Genomic DNA, 19,520 nt, shown 5'->3' with positions numbered 1-19,520 from the left:
ATACAAACCCTCTGTCTCACAGATAGAGAAAAGAGACAGAGAACAAGCAGTTGAGGATGCTTGGCCACATGATACCAAATTGCCCAGAGGCTGGAGGGAAGCACAAGTCAGAAGAGCACAAATGCTTCCATTCCAATTGCCCATGGAAGGGAAAAATAAAGCTTCCCCAGTCCTCAATGAAATTTCCGCCAATACATCACCATCCTCTGAGCCAGAGCTGCCTCTGATGCACATTATGGGGTGATATGCAACCCTGGAACAGAGTGGATGGATGCTTGGTTACTCTCATGTCCCAGCATCTATGAGAAGAAGGCCGAACCAACAGAAACATAAAACTGTTTTGGGACTCAAACGGAAGGGAGAAGCACTAAAAGCTTTCTGCAGACCTTACACTCTTTGAAGGCTCCTGTCATGGAAGACCAGGGCCAAGTGGATTGGATGGATGGTCACAGAGGAGACCAACTGCACTCACACACCCCTATCATGCTGCAGGCTCACAGCTACAGCACACAGACCTTGCTCAAAATCTATTACACATATCTACAGAGTACTTATCATCTACAGGGCACAGCAGAAAACAGATAAAATACTGCTCAAGGCACCAATGAACCTTAAAAGCCTCTTTGAGAAATACTCCTACTAAGTGTTGCATTTTGACACACCTCCAGTTTTAGTAGAGCAGCTACTCCAAGGTTAAAAAACATTTGAAATCATAACCCACTAGATTGGTTTAACTAACTTTTGAAATAGTTTGTTCATATCAGTGGAAACAGAACAGCAATATTCTCATTACCTAGCTAGTACAACATGGAACAGGTGATCCTTTCAAGACTTCACAGGAAAGGAAGAGCTGAACGCTCATCTGCCTGGAACTCACAAAAGCAAATAAGACTCAGAGATTATTTAAACTTAAATGCAAGAAGGTAAACGAGAGGGGGGCTGAGGTCAGGGGTCAGCTAATGGACTGAAACTCAGAAGGCTTCATTTAAATTCCTGGCTCAGGCACAGAAAAGTCATGCAAGCCTCTCAGGAAATTCTTACGTTGATAGTAATTCTTATTCTTGCATAGTTCCCTAAAAAAAGAGCAGCCTTAACACTTCCTTCTGCTTATTCTGTACCTTAACCATAAACGCCTTCAAGAAAGTACTTATCTTTTACCATCCACTGCAAAAACTCAGCATCCCTCATTTTATGAGGAGACTCTCAGAGCAACAGTGTAAAAGACAGTGGGCTCCCTGCCAGCATAAGCAAGGAGGAATGAGGTTCACAAGGCTGAATCAGTGCAAACTTTCTTCCCCAGAAGCAATTGGGACCTGCTTGCTGAGACCTGCAGGTTACCCTCAACACGCTTTAAGCATATGTCTCTTGATTTCCAAATATTCAGCCCCAAAGGAGCCCAGTTCCTTACAAGGTGAGCTGCAGACCTGAGCCTGCACCCTGGTTCAGGAACAGCTGGATAAAGTCCTGCAAAGCCCACACAGCCCAGAACCCTCTCCATCCCCCAGTACCTCCAGCTCTGCTCCCAGGTAGCACCTTTGGCAGGTAAAGGGAGTGATATCCAGTGTGCCACGATAAAGCAAGAAGCATTACTCAGTCTGTTAAACTTCCCTCCCACCCGGGGTGGGGGGAATCAACCAGATCCCTAAATTAAATCACAGTACAGTCACTGCTTATTCAACACCAGCAAACAAGCTCCTGCAAGCCAAATACCCGGCATGATGGTGCTGATTCCTGGCAAGCTGGACAATAGGGAGTTTCAGCTATTAAATTTGGGAGGGTGGGTTCTGTGCAACCTTTTAGAAGGTACAGCTGTGGTCAAGCAGTTTGCAAACTATTTTATCAGTTGAAGGTAAATAGAGCTGTCCAGAAAGAACACAGCCAAGGCTGAAATTCTGGCGGCTCAGATGATAAGCACTCAGAGAAATGTGTCAATTAATGTTTTCTTAAATAAGAAACAAAACACTAGAAACTACAAACCATACTCTGCATGTTGTAATTATGTTTCAAAAGTGTCTTAAACCAGAGGAATTTCAGTAACAGATCTCTAACTAGAAAAAGCTACTGATAAAAGAAAAACCCTTTTCCATTCTTCCCCTGCTATCTGTAATCTTGTTTAGAAAGCACTTGTGAAAAAGGGAAAGAAGTCAAAATAATTTGTTTCAGAGCAAGAAAGCAACATTAGACTGCAATAAATCAGTGTCACTGCATAGCTGTCCTAGTGGCTCATGAAGTAGGAAAAAACTCTGTAAATTCAACACTTACTTACTATAGAATGGATGGTATAGATCCCATCTACTCTTAGCAAAATCAGAAACATTAATCTCAAAAATTAATGTGAAATGGCTAGAAGTGAAGGAAAGCTGCTGGCTTTGCCTCCCAGGAGGTTGCAATGACAGTGAAATCACATTTAGTCTAACTGCAGGGTGTTCCCCACACTTCTCTATAATTTAACTTAATATGGGGAGGAGCAATAGGCAGCCAAAGGCAGCAGTCGCCAATTCAGGATCAGGCAAGCTCTCTACTTCACGAGTCTTGGATTTTGGATAAGCATTAATAATGTCCACAAAACGCACTCTAATCAGCATGTTTCAAGGTTAGGTAAATGCATCCAGCATCAAGGTTAGGAAAATGCATCCAGAACTCCTGGAACCAAGCACTAACTTCTCGTTAGGTCCCTTCAAGCTGCTTTGCCTCCTCTTCCTCCTTCTCCCTCCGTTTCACAGCTCAGCCAGTGCTCAATGCCCCTAGGACAGATGTTGTGGTTAAAGAGACATATGCACTGTAAACAGCATGCAACCTCATCACTACTTTGAATTTCAGGAGGGTGTGAGAGTCCTCCAGCTGTAGAAATCATTCTTTAGAGACATGCTTTGTAGAATAAATGCAGGGTAAAATATCTCTTCTCAGCCTTTTGGCTAAGAACCAGTATATTATCTGTTTAACAAAACAACTAAGCAAAACCTCAGAGCAATACATGCAGTACAAACAAAATTAGGTACACGAAGAAGCTATACTAGAAGTGTTCTATCGGTTTGCAGACAAGTTGAGTTTTTAGCACAAAAAATTCAGCACTTCAGTTCAATACTTAAAAGTAGTGGTATGCACGTGTTTCAAACTAGTAGCAACTACTAAAGTATTTAGAGAGAGTCTACATTGGCTTCCAGCATCAGGTATAGCCAGAAACCACAGCAAGCAAGATAAACTCCTCTGTTAGTTAGAAAACTAAATCCTGCCAGCCTGTAATGCCTCATGCCATTCCAGCTGGAATAGCAAGGCAGCATTCAGAGCCCAACCTCTCCAGGTGAAAGACGCCAAAAAGTTCAGGAGCCACCACAGCCAGCAGCCTACAGCCATTTCCCAAAAGCACTCTGAGCTCCTCGCACCTTCTGCAAGGCAGAGGTTTAAATATTTAACACTTTAACATGCAAGTTTAAGCAGTTTTGCTTTGTAAAAGCCTGCTGCAGACTGAGATGGAATGACTGTGCCCCAGCGTTCTGGGAAGACACACCCTCAGCCCTCGCCTGAAACATTAAACCGTCGGTGATGCACAGTCGGTGGCTGCCCTCGCTGCCGCTGTTTGCACGCTTCAAGTGCACTGATAAATTCCAAACTTAGACACATCAAAACCTGAAATTCGTTCTGCCCTCAGCTGTTTTCGTCTATCTACTACAGCAGTAGCAATCACAAGACATTTTGCAGAGAAAAGCAAAACAAGTCGTTGCAGGACAATCTCTGGCATGTGCCTGCATCCGCACCGCCGGGCAGCACCCACATGCCAGCCCGTCCCGAGACACCCTTCCTCAGCCTTCCTTACCTGTCCTCCTCCTCTCTCCTCCCAGGGAAGGCGAATCGCTCCCTCGCCCGGCCCCAGCGTTGAAGCGTCTCCCACGCCCCGAGCTGGGCAGCCAGCATTCCTTCCTCCCTCCCCGCCCAGCGATGGGAGGTCGCTTCCCCGAGAGCCGCAGAGGGAATGTGGTCATGTCGCGAAGAGACGCGCTACAGCGGCCAGCGCCCGACGGCCCGAGCATCCCGTGAGCATGAAGCACCCAGAGGGGATTCTCCCCAACAACCAGCTCTTGTTCTTTTGTTGTCTGGCACTTGGGAACAGGAAGCAGTGAGATACAGAGCTTTTAGGTAAGCAAACTATTTTTTTTCCTTAATAAAAAACAAAACACAAACCCAAAACAAAGCAAAAAAAACCAAAACAACCCTCTACTGCTCTTTACTCTTTAAAAGGAATGCATTTCTCTTTGCTAGTTCTCACCGTGTCCAGTCAAACAGCAACGCAGTTGCTTGTATTTGGCTTTATGTACTTATTTTATGGATGTCTTTGAAACAACCGGAAGCTCAGAGAACACTAAGGATCCAGACCTATTTGGCCTCAGTCTGCACTGAAGGAGGATACTGCCTGCTATTTCACCTCATAGTTCCTCAAAAATGGAAAAAACAAAAAAAGTGGTCTGAATAGATTCGATTAAATTAAATACAGAGTTCAGAACTGGCCCATACTGTAATATATTGCATTACCTCAGTAATTAATCCCTGTCTGTTCTAGATGAAACAGGGACAGATATCTCCTACCAGCCAGGAAGACACAAGCAACAGAAACATCATGTACTGTGTGCTGCTGATGCAATGCACAGGAGCAGAATCAATCACCAGAAAGGTTAAGTGGGCTTTCCAGACTACAATCAGGTATGTCAGAAATTTGTGTTCTTGTTAAGTCCATAATGTTTGAGCATTCCCATAGCTAAAAGGAAAAGATGCCATTTACTAATAAACACAATATTTGAATTAGTGAAAAATTTGACGAACTCATGACTGTTCTAAAAATTATGGTCAATATGGTCACTGGGTGGTTTTTTTGTTGTTTCTCTTTAAAAATTACATCAGCCAGGAAAGTGAGTCACTGCCTGGTACCATTTCTTGGATATCACCTAAAAATTTAGCTTCCAACTGTGAAGTTCCAAAAGAGGTATAAAACACACCCCAAAAAACAAAACAAAACAAAAAACCTAACCCCAAACCCATAGCCTGCCAGCTTCCTTAAGATGGTTAACATCATGGAAACCAAAATAGAGGGTTTTATGCCCAGAACTGCAGCTGCAACTTAAAAGGAATGAAGCTGGATTGAAAAAACACTTCTGCAGTCCACAGAGACCAGGCTGAGTGCCCATCAGACAGGTTTTACGGAAGAGCGCGATTCTGCTCTGACTTGCACCAGCAACCGGCCTCAGCATCCCATCAGCCTCTGGGTACAGGAAGCCCAACTGGCTGCTCTGACCAAAACCAGGGACTTCATCGAACCTGTGAAGTCTTGGGGCAAACATGCAACAAAAATGAAGAAACTCATCTCATGAAGTTTAGTGTCTCCACTTGCTGTCCTACATGTGAGTATACTGCACAGCATAAATTTATCCTTTAAGGGTTAGTGAGGCTTCGGGGCTTGACAGGTCCTGGGGAGAGCATGCCAGAGCCCAGCTCCCAAACTAGGTTGTGACTTTTCATCAGTGGCAGAGCCATTGCACAAGCAATGTCTGCTTTTGAGGGGGGAAAAGAAAAGCCTCCTTTCCTTGTCTCTGTCATCTGTGTTGCTGGAACAGCAAAGCAGCACCTGCAGGTGTGCAGGTGGCAGATTGGCACTGCAGAGGCAGATGCCTAAAAGCCCATGGGTCTTCAGCCCTCTCCTTACTCACTTTTCTTTTTTCAGGTAAGTGTAAAGCATCCTACAGGGCTACCAGGTATAACCATTCCCTCTGACTGACAAGGAAATGACATCCCTACCCCCTGTCACCAGGTAACACAGGTCCTCAGTGGCTCCACCACAAGGAGTTCAATTCACGCACAGTGCACGTGAAATACCCATCTTCCACATTTGCAAAGGATCAGAGATAGCCAGTTTTTCCAGAGCTTTAAGAGCACTTTGCTCTCTGAATACTCAAAATCCAGTCCTGGCGGTCCAACCTGCAATTACAGTCAAACCTAAAATAGCACCACGGCAGTGCCAGCACCACTCATCTCCTCATCATGTCCCGAGACTCATCACACCAGGGTGTGGCAACAGCATGCAGCAAACGAGTTCCCTGGGCACTCCCAGCCCACTTCCTCGACACACCTGGTCACACACCACTCCCCACTCTCTTCCAAAATAGGAATTTTTTGGTAGAGCCAGTATACCAGTGTATTTTCCTCTTCTTCCCGCTTTAAGAAATCCTTTTAGGGAAGAAGAAGGTGCCTGAGGTGCTCAGGTGACACATCCACTCCCCTGCATGGCACACTGTGATGTAGGTTTATGCACAAGGAGAACTTCCAGCACTGGTAGGATTCCTCTAGCACATCATTGCACAAGGGGACACATCTCCTCCAAAGCTCCAGCTGCCAAGTTTCACTGGGAAGCCACTAATGCATATTTGCTCTCCAGAAGGTATTCAGTGATGCCTGTGGGAGCAGCAGCTGCTGCCTTCCAGGTGACAAGGGAGCAGAGAGGGTAAATTCAGGAGTCATCTTTCACTACAAACCCTCAAGAACAGACCCTTTGGCAAAGTTCTGGGGGAGGAAGGGAGCTCATCCAGTGTGCTGGCCTGGCCTTTGGCTACGGCAGGCTGTGCAGCCCCACTGCTCTCCCCAGTGAGTCCAGAAGAGGACAACCATCTGCTTCTGGACACCAAGTTTTCCTGCCCACTCCAGAAGTAGTATTTTCCTCATTAATGCCAAGAGATACAATGCTAATGTTGGAAGTTGTTTAAAATAACTGATAAAATCCATGGTGATGAACAAGTTCCTGGGCATGCTACAACTGTCCTAGTGATTTTTGGGATGGGTTTTAACTGTGGGCACTTCTAGCTCCTGCCTAAAATATCTGTTTGCTGGGATACAGCCAGGTCTACTGTCAACCAGCCATGGGGGTATATGACATGCTGGTCCACTTCAGCATCCCCATGCTAGAGAAACCTCCATGGCCAGAGGGCTGGACCACAGCAACCTTGGGGGATCCCAGAGCCAACAGAGCATCAGCAGACCTTGGCGAGCCATCAGGAGTAGCAAAGGTGGCTCAGTCTCCTGCCTCTGCCTGCTCTAGTGCTGCAAATCAAGTGTTTTCAGGAATATCCCCTCTCCTTACAAAAAAACAAACAAACAAACAAAAAAAGAAAAAAAAACAAAAAAAAACCCCAAAAAACCGGAAGAGAGAAGGAGAGGTTCAAAAGAATACCTAACTGAAAGAGAAAACCAGGTAACTTAAACAGTCTACTTCACTAGAGAAAGAACACCATGCTCTACGAGTCAGGGCTTTAGAGGGCTAAGCTGAGTGGCCAGCCACCACCCCATTTTGGACTGACATCAGTGACCATTTACCATGTGCAAGATGTTCCCCTCCTCCAGTTCTGTCCACATTCTCTTTTAAATATAAGGATTTAAATGAAATTATGAACAGATAGAAGGACTCTCACCTGTACTTTTTGATACAAATTGAGGGTTTATGCACTTTTGGCTTTCTCCCTCAGTGCCAACCAATGGCAGTGTACATCCCATCAATGTAAACAGCTATGGAAAGATGTGACAACTGAGGGACAAGCATTTGACCTTAACTCCTCAGTTTATCACAGTCTTTTTAAAGACTTTTTAAAGACAGGTCCATCTTTGCTATATTTCCCCCTTAAAAGCTTCCTGAGCTGATCTGTCAGCAAGCCTTTCATCTGGAAGAAAGCAAGACATTAGCTGGGCTCACACTTATTTAATAAAAACCCTGGATATGCAGGAGGGATTGAAAGTTGGCCTTTATTTTAAAAATGGCTGCAAACTTGAGTATGATTTTGCAGTGCAAAACAGATCTGAGGACTCACCCGATTTACCCTGTTCTTCACCAGTGCTCATCTTAGCAATTAACCAGCTTAGATCCGGGAGCCACGCAGTCACCAAAGAAGTCCACAAGTATGCCCAGAACACCGCACAAAGGATATTTCATGTCTTGCTATTTCATAAGGAAATCAGGAGGCTTCAACTGATGTCAGCTCCAGGAAATGAGCCAGAGGCAGATGATGCCAGAAGCAGTAGGCTTTATATTTAGTACTGAGTCACCCACTTTATTAAATTCAAAAGACAAAAAAGGTGGGTGTGGAGACGGGATAAGTGGGGAAAAAAGTGAACAAGTTATTCTCTTGAGATCATGGGCCATGGGGAGTCTAGGGTTGGATGGGGTGTTTTTGTAAAGGAAGAGCGAAATTAGAGATTACCTGGAAACCCTTTTGCACATCCACTGGAAAAGCAGTTGCCAGATGAGCTGCACTTCCCAGGGCAGAAGCCAGCACTGAAAACACTTCAGGGGTCTGCAGTGCCTTTGGGATTTGCTCTGGCCAGTCCTGCAGGCCTGAGCAGGGCACCACCAGTCCTGAGGCACTTTCCCATCCTTTCTGCTACACCTCTGAGCCAAAGGAGAAGCCATTGGAAGGAACTTGGAATAGAGAATATTTTTAAGCCAGTTTTGCAGCTTCACCTAACCAACCACGAAGTGCACTTTGCAACAATCACACCCCAAAGAAAACACTTTGGGTGATTACGACAGCATCAGATGAAGGCTAATGACTGTTACTGAAACATGGGAAGAAGAACTGACCTGACACAGTAAAACTGCACCCAGGTAGGGCTGATATCCAAAGGCCATCCTGTCCCTTTTCTTCTCCTCAGCATTTCAGTCCCCCACCATCCTGGCTGGTCAAATGGACATTTGAGAGGTCAAATGGACACAAGCACAAGGAAGATGAAGCAGTGCAGAGTGCCCACTGTTAGCACAGCGCCCCGGTTAGAACCAGCTCAGCCACCCCACAGACCAGGCCACTGGAGAAAGAGTGGCAGGAGGTCTGGTAGGAGGGTCTTGGGAGGCACAAACACACTTTTTCATCTTTCATTTCTACTGCCAGCTCTGTCTATTACCCAAGTCTGTCCTTGACATGACTTAGGCAATCCTCTGCTCTTTTGGAGAACATGCTCTAGATGACTATCCACCTTCAGTCCCTACTCAAGGCAATAGCATTTTACACTAGAACTGCACTATTGCAGAACGCAAGTGACTGTTCACACAATATTTCTGAACAAGGAAACCGTTCTGATCCATTTTCTGGCAACACTCTGTTTAGACACATCTACAATTGAGAAGTATACAGCATTCACGTGGACTGCATCCTCATGGAATGTATTAATATGGAAAAGCTGCCATTTAATAGGAATGTAGTTCTTTGAACTAAGATCTTTTGACATACACAAAAGTTTTAAGAAGCACCAAAAAATACCCAATCTTAATGCAAACAGTTGCACAATGCAAATTACAGGAGTACAGATTTGTTCAGAAGAGGTTCGTATTTTCATACAAGTCTGTCATAAGCCTTTTAACTTTCTGTCAGTGATAAATACTCTGCAGCCTGAGCAGCAGCAACACCTGTGTAAAGTTTTCAGCTACTTGAGCCAGATTTCTCCCCTGGGAAGATTCACTTTCTAAATACTAAAACATAAATACTGCCACCAAAGCCAAGCACTGCACCTCATTTCAACTTTTTTTTAGTCAACTGAAAACAAGAGCTCTCTAATGCCAAACACCACCAGGGACTTGCCTACAGAAGCACCCTACTAGATTACTAATAAAATTGGGGTAATCTTCAAAATAAGATTACAACAGTAAAAAAGATGTGGTTTGAAAAATAGATCTGTGGACTGTAGCAAGACTGGCAGTTATGCAGAACCAGAGGTCAGGAACTGCTTAATACCTTCCACCTATACGCAAGAAGAGATTACACCTCTGCAGTCACAGCCTGCTCCGGCCACCAAATGGACATTTTGCCAACTGTTGACCACTGTGCAGACCAGTTTGCTCCACCCACTCCTGGCCAGGTGGGAGGCTGTGGGAAGATTGCCACTGGGTGGCTCCTCAGTCCCACACAACCCATCTACACCTGCAGGTGAGCTCCCACTATCAGAAAGGTTTCAGGTACTGACCAGCCTGGGCAGCAGCACACACACCCAGCCCAGCCAGCGAGAATCTCCAGGAAGAGGCTGGTATCTCATCTGGACATCCTGCCAGAGGCACATGGTTCATCATATTGTGCAAGGGGGCCTACAAGTTCATCTGTGTTGAACTAGTCCAAAATCTCATCTCAAGGGACATTGAAGCTTTTTCTGGTATTTAGCTCGTGCAAGGGAAGCTTGTGGGCTTTCCTCCAACTGCTCTTTTTATCTCAGTCCCCAACAGAAAGTCTCCTGTTGGGAGACCGGATGGACCTGCTGGACAGGGTAATTCCAGGGACTCCCACAACTACTGCACTCTTTTCAAATATGTAGAAAGGTGGGGTTGAGCTGGATTACCACTCACACATACACTGTAAGTTGTTGCCCATAGCCTTTAGGTCCCTTGAGCACCATCTTCACCACACAGCTCATTACAATGCTCATTAGTAAGTCATCTCACGTTTTCCAGACCATAAAAAACAGCTACTAGTAGCAGACTGATCTCTGTGCTGTGAAGCCAGTCTTTGACAGATTTTGTATAGTCTCTAGTCTGTTGTTGCTGTTGAGTTTAATGCTTTATGAATTAGTATTAAAGAAACCCTCATCCTAGAAATTAACAAAACAAAACTAAAACCCAAACATCTACAGATCCTACATAAAGCCAAACAAGGCATGGTATTTGATAGAAGGCATGAAGCAACTTTGGAGCTCAGGCAGAAGAGGTAGATCAATAGCTGGGAGCAAGGACACCACAAGGTTCAACATGGATTACACCAAAGAGGTTCAAATGCTGAGCAAGAGTATCAGTTATGTGTGTTACACATGAAAGGGCAATGCACTAAAGAAATTGCAATGCCTTGCTATGTGCCAAGTTGATATCAAACCAATGCACAGAACTTTAATTGCTAAAGTGAATCATTGACTGGTACTGGTTGTAAAGGCTCTTGCGTAACAGCAGGTTTCAAGGACTGTACAGGGCAGAATCTCACTCCATTTCATGACTTTCACAACTCTTTATACAGATCTTCAGAACACAGGGAGCAACAGGACCAACTAAAACAATCCTATATAACTCATAAAAAGTGTATATACTACTTAGAGAAGGGGGGGGAAGGGGAGGGAGGAATAAAAGTTGTTGCCATTAGTGAGGGCTCTAACTAATGTAGGCTGGGTACTGCCATTAACCATCCATCCAGCACAGCTACAGTGACTTCTGGGAGCTTCTTAGCTGGGCAGAAGCAATGTCAGTTTTTCAAGTTTTCAGCAAGAAGTCTGACTATGCTGCCTTTGCTAGAGCATTTGGTTTATATAATACAGTGGCAAGAGCCCAGCTGGAAATTAGATCAAAGAGAACATTACAAAGGGGTGGGCAAAAGAAGGGCAGGACCAGGACTGCACAGGAACCTCCTATCCATGTCCCCAAAGAAAGCTTAGTCCCAACCTCAGCCAAACAGTGCAGAAAGGAACAGGCTAAAGTTTAGGTCAGACATTAAGGCTGCTTATTCAAAATGTTTTCAGTAGGCCCGGTTTCCCCTCTCTCCTTATGGAAAGGTGAATTCTATCTAAGTGAGGATTCAGAAACTTGCTTATTATTACCAGGAGCACTGAGAAACATGAATACTTTTGTAAATTTATTTCCATTTGTTCTCTACAGACCTTTAGAATGTTGCTAGCTCAGAAACAGTTCTTAAAAGCAAGGGCCAACTTTCTCCCTGAAAGCCTGCCCAATACCAATCACAACACGGTAACTTTATATACACCCACAACACCCTATGTATTCCCTAAAATAAAGTCCTCACAATCCATTCTTGGAGACAAAACATTTTGTGCAAAATTCAGGAAAAAACAGCTTAATTGCAATATTGTTTTGGAACTCACTTCCTTTATTTCTGTGACCAGATGGAGACAAGCACCTTGTTCTATGCTGGGTCAAGGAAATGTTTAATTACAGGATTTATAGCAGAATATATATGTGTATATACCACCACAGCACTGCAGTTGCTCAACAGTTATAGCAGAAGGCACACACTGGTTTAGCCCAAGGAAAACAGAGATGGGCTGGAATATCAGCCTGCTCACTAACATCTTGCTGCACAGGCTCCAAGGCAGGAGAGCATTCAAGCCTGTCCCTGGGACAAGACTAAGCATCCTGGAATCTCAAAACCACAGCCCTGTTCCACACCCAAACAACACTCCACAGACCTTTCCTGGCAGATTAGCAGAAGGGAGCACAACATTGCAATGGCAGCCTAAACAAGGACCAGAATTCATGATCTTTCAGACCCAGCTGAAGCACTGCTTCACAAAATATGAGTGCCAATTACAGGGATAGGTAGCTTGAATTCAAGTTTCCACTTGGTTAGCACTGCACCAGACAAACTGAGAACTTAGGTCCTTGCCCAGCAGTTTCATCTGCCGAGAGGGGCTGCACCAAGATCTTCCCCAAAAACAGAGACAGAGACTCTGAAAACCCATGGGACCTCATCCAGTTACTGACCTTCCCAGCAGAGCAGAGTCAAAGGCAACAAGTTCAGTCCTACTGTTTGTGAACGTAGAGCAAGACACTTCTACCTTGTAGTACACAAGAGAGAGTGGAAGAGGCAGATCAGCAACCCCCCTTCCCTTGTTATTTTGAGCAGAATCCATGGAGCAGAAGTCCTGGTACGTGGGCTCCTACCTCCAGGGCTGGGACAGTACCACATGCACCAGCAACATCACTGAGGCAAAGATCAGTACAAACATTAAAAAAACCCCAAATCTGATCAAAAAAAGGTACTTTGAGGGAATGCGCACATAGGAAAAAAGGACTTCAGCTATAGTTTTCAGATAACACAACAGGCAAGGAAGAACACAGAAATGGCACACAGGTGACTGTGCAAACTTGTTTCAGGAACAACCCACTGCACATCACCTTCCATCTAACCCAAACAGGATACAAGCTTTTGTTATCCAAGGTCTTCAACCTGAATTTCAAACATCTTGTGCATTCAGCTCTGGAGAGCCTCTAATTTAATCACTAATATATTGGCAGAAAATAAACCACATAGATATAATGCAGAATCACACACCTTCCTATTTGCTTTCTATTATAGAAATACTTTTCATATGTTGACCTTCAGGAAAAAAAAACAAGAGAAAACAAAGGGGATTTTTCTAAAGCTTCCTTTCCCACCACCTCAATGAGACAACCACTTCAGTAGCAATCTAAGAGGGTGTCCCCAGAACTCTGCAATCCCCTTGCAAGACAGTCTCCCCATCATTTGGACACAAGGCAGAAGAAGCAGTTCTAGCACACACAACTACAGCAGAAGCTGCACTAACAGGGCATAGGCCAGGGGCAGGATTACCTACAGCATATCTCTGAGCCACAGCCCCATTCTGCACCTTGTATGGGAAACACTGACACAAGCCAGCAGCATTTCTGATGTTACTCAGCCTGTCTCATCTACCAGATTATCAGATTTTCTTCTTCATGCTTTTCACCAAGTTGGTGTTTTGCAGGTTTTTCCTTGTCTTGACCTGACCCTGCAGTGGGCAGCAGCTCACTTTGCTTTGTGTAAGTTCCTGTATTTATACAATTTTTAAAAACAGCCTGGCTAGCATTTTTTTCAAGAAAAAAAATCAGTTTCCTCTAGCCAAAAAAAAAAAAAAAAAAAAAAGGTCTGTAGTAAAGACATAACTGTAGGAGTCAGTTTTTCCACTTCAAGAATTTGAGATATGAATAAATAGCCCCTTGACTCTCAAAGTAAAAAACATGCAGCTGAGTTAGACAGAGGCTGAAAGCTCATCCCTAGGCTTTGGGGGAAATAAAATCCTTCTAGTGTCCTTCTACAGACAGTTTCATGACTGTTTACAAAAGTTTTATGAGACAATACAACATTTTGATGTTTTTTCTATTCTAGAATAGAATAGAATTACCAGAAACAGAACAGGCCAAGGCAGAGTCTACAAAAACTGAAGAGAAGGCAGCATTTTCTCTCATTACAGAAAGACCTTTGATCACCAAGGTCACGTAAACCAGGCCCACAGAGCATGCTATTCATAAACAGCCATGGAACAGGCACTGGGCAGTCTTTCTGCCCTCCTCCCATCACACTCCCCTGCTCATTTACTCCCACCCCTGCCCTAAACAACCAAAAAGGCTGTGGCTAAGCTGAAGGAATTACCAGGCAGCACCACCTGTTTCCAGATCCTAGGTCAGCCACATCCTGCCTTTCCCCACAGAGTGGGCCGGAGCCTGCCAGCAGCGTTTCCTACCATCCTGTAAAATGACTTGCTGCCTCACCAAGCATGGCCAAGGACAGTGGAAAACAAATGAAACAACAAAAGAAGTCAACACTTGAGGTTCATAAGGCAGAGAACAGATGCCCAGGGCAAGGAGACACTCAGATCTTCCCTCTGCTATCTCATGGCAAACCACTCAGACTTGCCTGAGAAGGCTGGGTTTGAGGCTTGGCTTTTCCAATAGGAAGTGGGGGAATGAAATCGCCACACCAGATACCAGTCAGCCTCTTGCCCTCAATGTTTTTTTTCTGTTTTATATGAAGAGGGAGGAGTGTGCAGTTCAGTCCTGGACAGACAGGACTGAGCTGGAGGCTGTGGGGCAGGAGCAGTCTCCTGGCCACTGGATGTTCCTGCAGCACCTGAGCTTAGACATTCTTACAGTGGCAGCCTAATGCATAGGCTGTGTACTAGAGTTTTCAATTTTTTCAGGTCCTTCAAGAAGCACAGCTAAAACTTTGATCAACATCTATGACAACTACACAGCTGGCAGTCAGACATCTGGGTCTACAGCTTTCCAACAGTGGTCACCTTAGCACTTTTGGATTAATTAGCTGCAAACAGATTTTCTGAGGTATTTTATAGCTGAAGGGCTTCCTGTGGCTGCCAATACCCCAGAAACCAAGACACAGATGTGTTGTGTACAGTTTTCAGCCTGATTAAAAGGAAGACTATTTTTAATCCAAGCCTATGTAGGGTGGGGCTCAGTCTCCAACCAGGCCAAAAAGCCACTATAATCCACAAGACCAATGCCTGGCAATCTTTGCTTGCAGGCTGATGTCTATTCTATTTTGGGGATGGGAGGAATAAAAAGATATATAAATTAAAAACAAAGGAGGCTATGAAAAGTGAATAGAGGGAAGGGCCAGACTTATCATGTGTATTTTGGTCTAAAGAACAGGGATCTAAAAGAACACAAATGAGAATTACTCTATTTTCCATTTCCCACAGAGTTTATAATTTATAACATGGGCTGAGGAGAGTACAGCCCCAGTATATCTTTACAAGAGGAAAAGCCAATCCGTGGGTCCTTGCACAGCAGTGAGACCCTTGGGAGAATGAGGCAGGAAAACGGTCACCAGCCATGGACATACCACCAGGATCCCATACAAGGTTTCCTATTTCAGACACCAGTACAAAATCTGTTGGGACAGCTCACTCTTTTGTGCAGTTGGGACTGCAAAAAAAGGCAAAGTAGAGGACTGGAAAAGAAGGGAAGTTTTGTTTATTTAGGGCTTATGGTCAACAGGCAACCAATCCACTTAAAGCAGAGATTTTTTTGTACTCTCAGCACCTAAACAAACCCAAGATCCCACAGACCTCAGACGTAACATACCACCAGGTTTTATTTGTTACAAACCCTGTCTTAACTTGGCATTCAAGCCAACTCAACACAGCCATTTACTTTCCCACATTAGCCCCATGTTCCTTGCAGTGCATTTGTCTAAAATGCACTGCAAATGCAGTGCAGGTCACTGCAAATGATTTGCAGGTCATTTGTCTAAAAGCAGGTACAGATAGCTTTTCTCACTGTCTTCAGGTATCCCTTTACCACTCATCCATAAACTGTGAAACACTTGCATAGGCATCAGCATCTCTAGAGATCCTTCTTCACCTGGCCAGGGCTGGATCATTAACCCAACTACAGAAGTCTGCAATTACTTCTCTTGGCAGAATGCAGAAAGGGCAAGATGAAGAGATGGTACATTGGGATAAGCGGAGGACCAGCAGTGATGAACCTCAAGGACTGCTATCACTTTGGTCACAGACTTCTTTAGAAAAAAAAGCCAACATTAAGCAACACTATGAAATTTAACCCAAACATTATAAGCATAGCAGCAAAACTGGATGCTGAACACCTTAACACACGACTATCGACAACTTCACTTTGTCTTTCCTTGTTCAACACAAGTGACCTCATCAACGACCTGCTCTCTCACTTCCTCCACTAAGGGCAGTATGTGATAAGGAAACTGTGAATGAGACAGTAAAGTCTATAGTCAGCTTTAAACAGAAAAAAAACCAAAAAAGCTTACTTAAAACATCAGTAATTAGGCCTCCTGCAGAGACACTACACTTTATCTTCTCTTGGAGATCACAGTAATAGTCTATCTTCCCAGCTATTCAGTTGGGACTCCCAGCAGCATCTGTGAGCTGTCACTCCTTCTACAGGAACAAAAAACCTACTGAAGAGGCAGGAAAAACAGCTGTAAGCATTTCAGAGAAGGAAATGAGACAAGGAGACTGCTTAGAAGCATATGGCCCATATGGATTGACATGAGCAATCAGCAGCAGTCCTGACCAGAGCTTCCCATTTCAGACAATTATCCTGCTCCCCACATCCTCAGATGCATGTCAAATCAATAAATATTTTATTACTTCCATACTAATTCTCAAATGTTAGTAGTGGACAGACCACCATAGCCCATGGGGACGGCCTGGATGTTGCAGGAGTCATCAATCTGCCCCCAGGAATGTGCACATTGCCCAGCAGCACAGGGTGTTGGAGAGTGCAGACCAGTCAGCACAGGGGAACACAAAGAAGGGGACCTAAAGCAAGCAGCCCACCTGCCAAAGATACTGCATTTCATGGGCAGTGGTCACCCTCATGGCTCAGCTGCTGAAAGGTAGAGATAAACTAACAGGAATCAGCTGGCAAAACAAACAAAAGGCGAAGAATGACTGTGGATAGCTCTATTTCTGCTGATAGAAACTCTCCTGGGGGCACAGAAGCTCCCTTTTCATCACCATGCCACTCACAAACCCACGGCAAAACTAGCTTTTAAGTAGCCCAGGCATGAACCCACAAACCCGGACAGGAACCCTAGCTGTTAGAGGAGCACACGTGATATAATTCTTCCAAGCAGGCCAGACAAGACTTGCTTATCATTCTTGGTATTTTTAATCTATTACCAAAACAAAGCCAACATATAGATTCCCAGAAGACCAGTGGATGCCACAGTAACTGAGTGGACTGGCCGGCCACCACAGCTCAGCACCCTGCCCAGGGAGGTCCACACCCCTGATGGGAACAGAACTGCTGGGAGAGGGTAGAAGAGCCAAGCAAACAGTCCTGCTGACAGGGCAGCTGTGGGTCAGCACTGATGTCAGATGTGCCCACTGCAGGGAAGAGCTCTATCACCTCCAATGCCACCACCTCCAGATCAAACACTAGCAGTGGTGGCACTAGCAGAGTGCAGATGTGCATGTGTTCTCCTCCCACCCCGCTCTCCACCTATTAGGTGGGGACTTCTGTCTTCAGCTCCATCAATTCACCACATTTGCTTGCTCAGCTGGTACAGGCTGCTCTTTACATGGCTGGCAGATGACCCAGGAACACATCATATACTTGAAATCTCAAATGCAGTGCCTGCTGCCCACATTGAGCTCTGCAGCCACAAACACACAAGTCCCATCTTTTGGCTGTAATCAAATCATGTCTTCAGTCAACAGTTAAAAGAGTGGGCCTCCATCACCCTCCCCAGGCAGCATGTCCCCAATGTCACAGCACACCCATCCCAGGTGTGCCAGTGCCATTTGCCAGTGGAGATGGGGTGGGCTGGGGGTTGCAGCACAATGAGATGAGGAAGGAGGACTTCTGACAGCCAGGATCCCCTGCCCCCATGCTGATGGCACAATGTGACAATGCCCCCCAGGTAAAGTAGAGGAAATCTGAGTGAAATCCTTCACTTGGGAAGTATCTGCACAAACCAGAAGACTTTTCACAGACCATTCTGCAGTGCTCCAAGTGAATCTCACAACACATGGAAAGGCGTTATTCAAGTCTCCACTTCAGAGAAACTTGACCTAGAAACAGGAAAGACATCCAGGGCAGGAAACACTAGCAAGGACAGGACAGGCTTGACCCATCACCTACAACTTCAGCATTGAAGAGCACAAAGTGGGCAGCTGCTGAGACTGAAGCTGAACTAATGCTGCGGTGTCTAAACATCACCCGCCTCATACCTACTCCCTGCACAGACCACACTGGAGATATATGTTTTTAATTTACTAAATCCAAGAGAGACAGTACACCCATAGGAACACCCAAACCCCTGTGTACAGAGCAGGGGACACAACAGTAGTTCATTCATGACCAGCAGTCACATGGCTGAAAGGGATTACAGCAGCCCAGTCACTGTCAGCTGAGCTGCTGCTGCTCAGAGGACCTCCAGGATGCCCACTGAGCATGATTGCTCCCAGTCACAGCACCCAGGGCCCAGATGTTGGACCATCACCCAACTGCTTTCAGTTTTCATACTTCCCACCTACTTATTCACCAGCAGCAAGACAGCAGGTACCTCTGGGGTGGAAAAGGGCTTTAATGGTGCAAGCAGGGACAGCTGATTCTGGATAAGAGTCTGAGCAACTCTCTCGGATGGTCAGAAGACAAATGATCCTTTCAAGTCCTCCCCTACCAGCAGTGCTGCAGGCAGAGCTCTGCTAAGACTTTACCCACCACAAACACAACCACTGCTACTTGTGCAATAATCCAATTCCCAACAGGAATGTATGTGCAAAGATGTCAACAGATGCCTATCAAGGGGCTTCGGGACCAGGGATAGGTGATGTTGTGACATTTGTTACAGTAACCCAACAAATACTGGTTTAATTCAACTTTGCATCACCCTCTTTAAAAGAGTTGGTCTCAGTTTTGCAACATGCTTGAAAAGAAAAGATATTCAGGAATGTTTTGCTTTGCATATGCATTAAGGCTATTTGGTAAACTTTTAAAATTCAGTATCCACCTTTCACACATCTGCTGGCAGGAGTTTCTGGATTCACATTTGGCTTTTTCGATATAATTAGCAACTCTAATAACTTTCATGAGGTCAGTGTCCAAAAAGATACACAGATTACTAAATGCACACTAGTACTTACTTCAAAAAGTGCTGAGCATGCAAAGGCCAGTAACTGGTTGATAAATATTAACATCTCATGTTGTGGCTATTCCAAATTTGACAAGAAACTTAAAAGAAAGCTAACAATTAATATCTGTTATTGCACCAGGCAGGTTGATAGCTTGTCAGTCACATGTTTAAACATCTGGCCTGGAGAGATGAGAATCTGCTTTTTTTTATGCTGAATTACTGCTCTAATATATCTGGAGGCAGAGTAATATTCAAAGCCTGAACAAAACATCAACTTAAACGATGTTTCTTTTGCTGCTTAGTGCTACTTGGTGGTACACAGATAAAAACCAAGTAGCAGCTGCATCAATTTCACCTGTCCAACCCTCTGCAAAC

At 44.8% G+C, this 19,520-nt stretch overlaps 1 protein-coding gene and 1 long non-coding RNA gene across 8 annotated transcripts in view; one reads left to right on the top strand and one right to left on the bottom strand.

The window, feature by feature from the left end:
* Nucleotides 1-19,520, bottom strand: part of PLS3 (plastin 3) — a 50,455-nt gene that overhangs the window by 27,592 nt on the left and 3,343 nt on the right. For 2 of the 6 annotated variants that reach the window (XM_010407613.3, XM_010407619.3), the window contains exon 1: nt 3,815-3,917. The exons of 2 other annotated variants lie outside the window; for them this stretch is intronic. The gene's annotated coding sequence lies outside the window, so the exon portion shown is untranslated. Of the gene's footprint in view, nt 1-2,661; nt 2,745-3,814; nt 3,918-16,310; nt 16,413-19,520 lie in introns of those variants that run through there. 2 more of the 6 variants (XM_010407614.2, XM_010407617.3) reach the window with 2 other exon arrangements.
* Nucleotides 3,979-6,793, top strand: LOC109145730. Of its 2 annotated transcripts, XR_005604654.1 has the most exons (4): nt 3,979-4,134; nt 4,556-4,695; nt 5,151-5,390; nt 5,711-6,793. It is a non-coding gene; the product is annotated as an uncharacterized LOC109145730 (long non-coding RNA). The 2 variants fall into 2 exon arrangements; XR_005604653.1 differs by lacking the exon at nt 5,711-6,793 and having other exon boundaries at nt 5,151-5,475.

Source organism: Corvus cornix, chromosome 4A, assembly GCF_000738735.6.
Source record: "Corvus cornix cornix isolate S_Up_H32 chromosome 4A, ASM73873v5, whole genome shotgun sequence".
In the NCBI taxonomy this organism is placed as follows: domain Eukaryota; kingdom Metazoa; phylum Chordata; class Aves; order Passeriformes; family Corvidae; genus Corvus; species Corvus cornix.
This window is presented reverse-complemented; position numbering and strand designations above follow the sequence as displayed.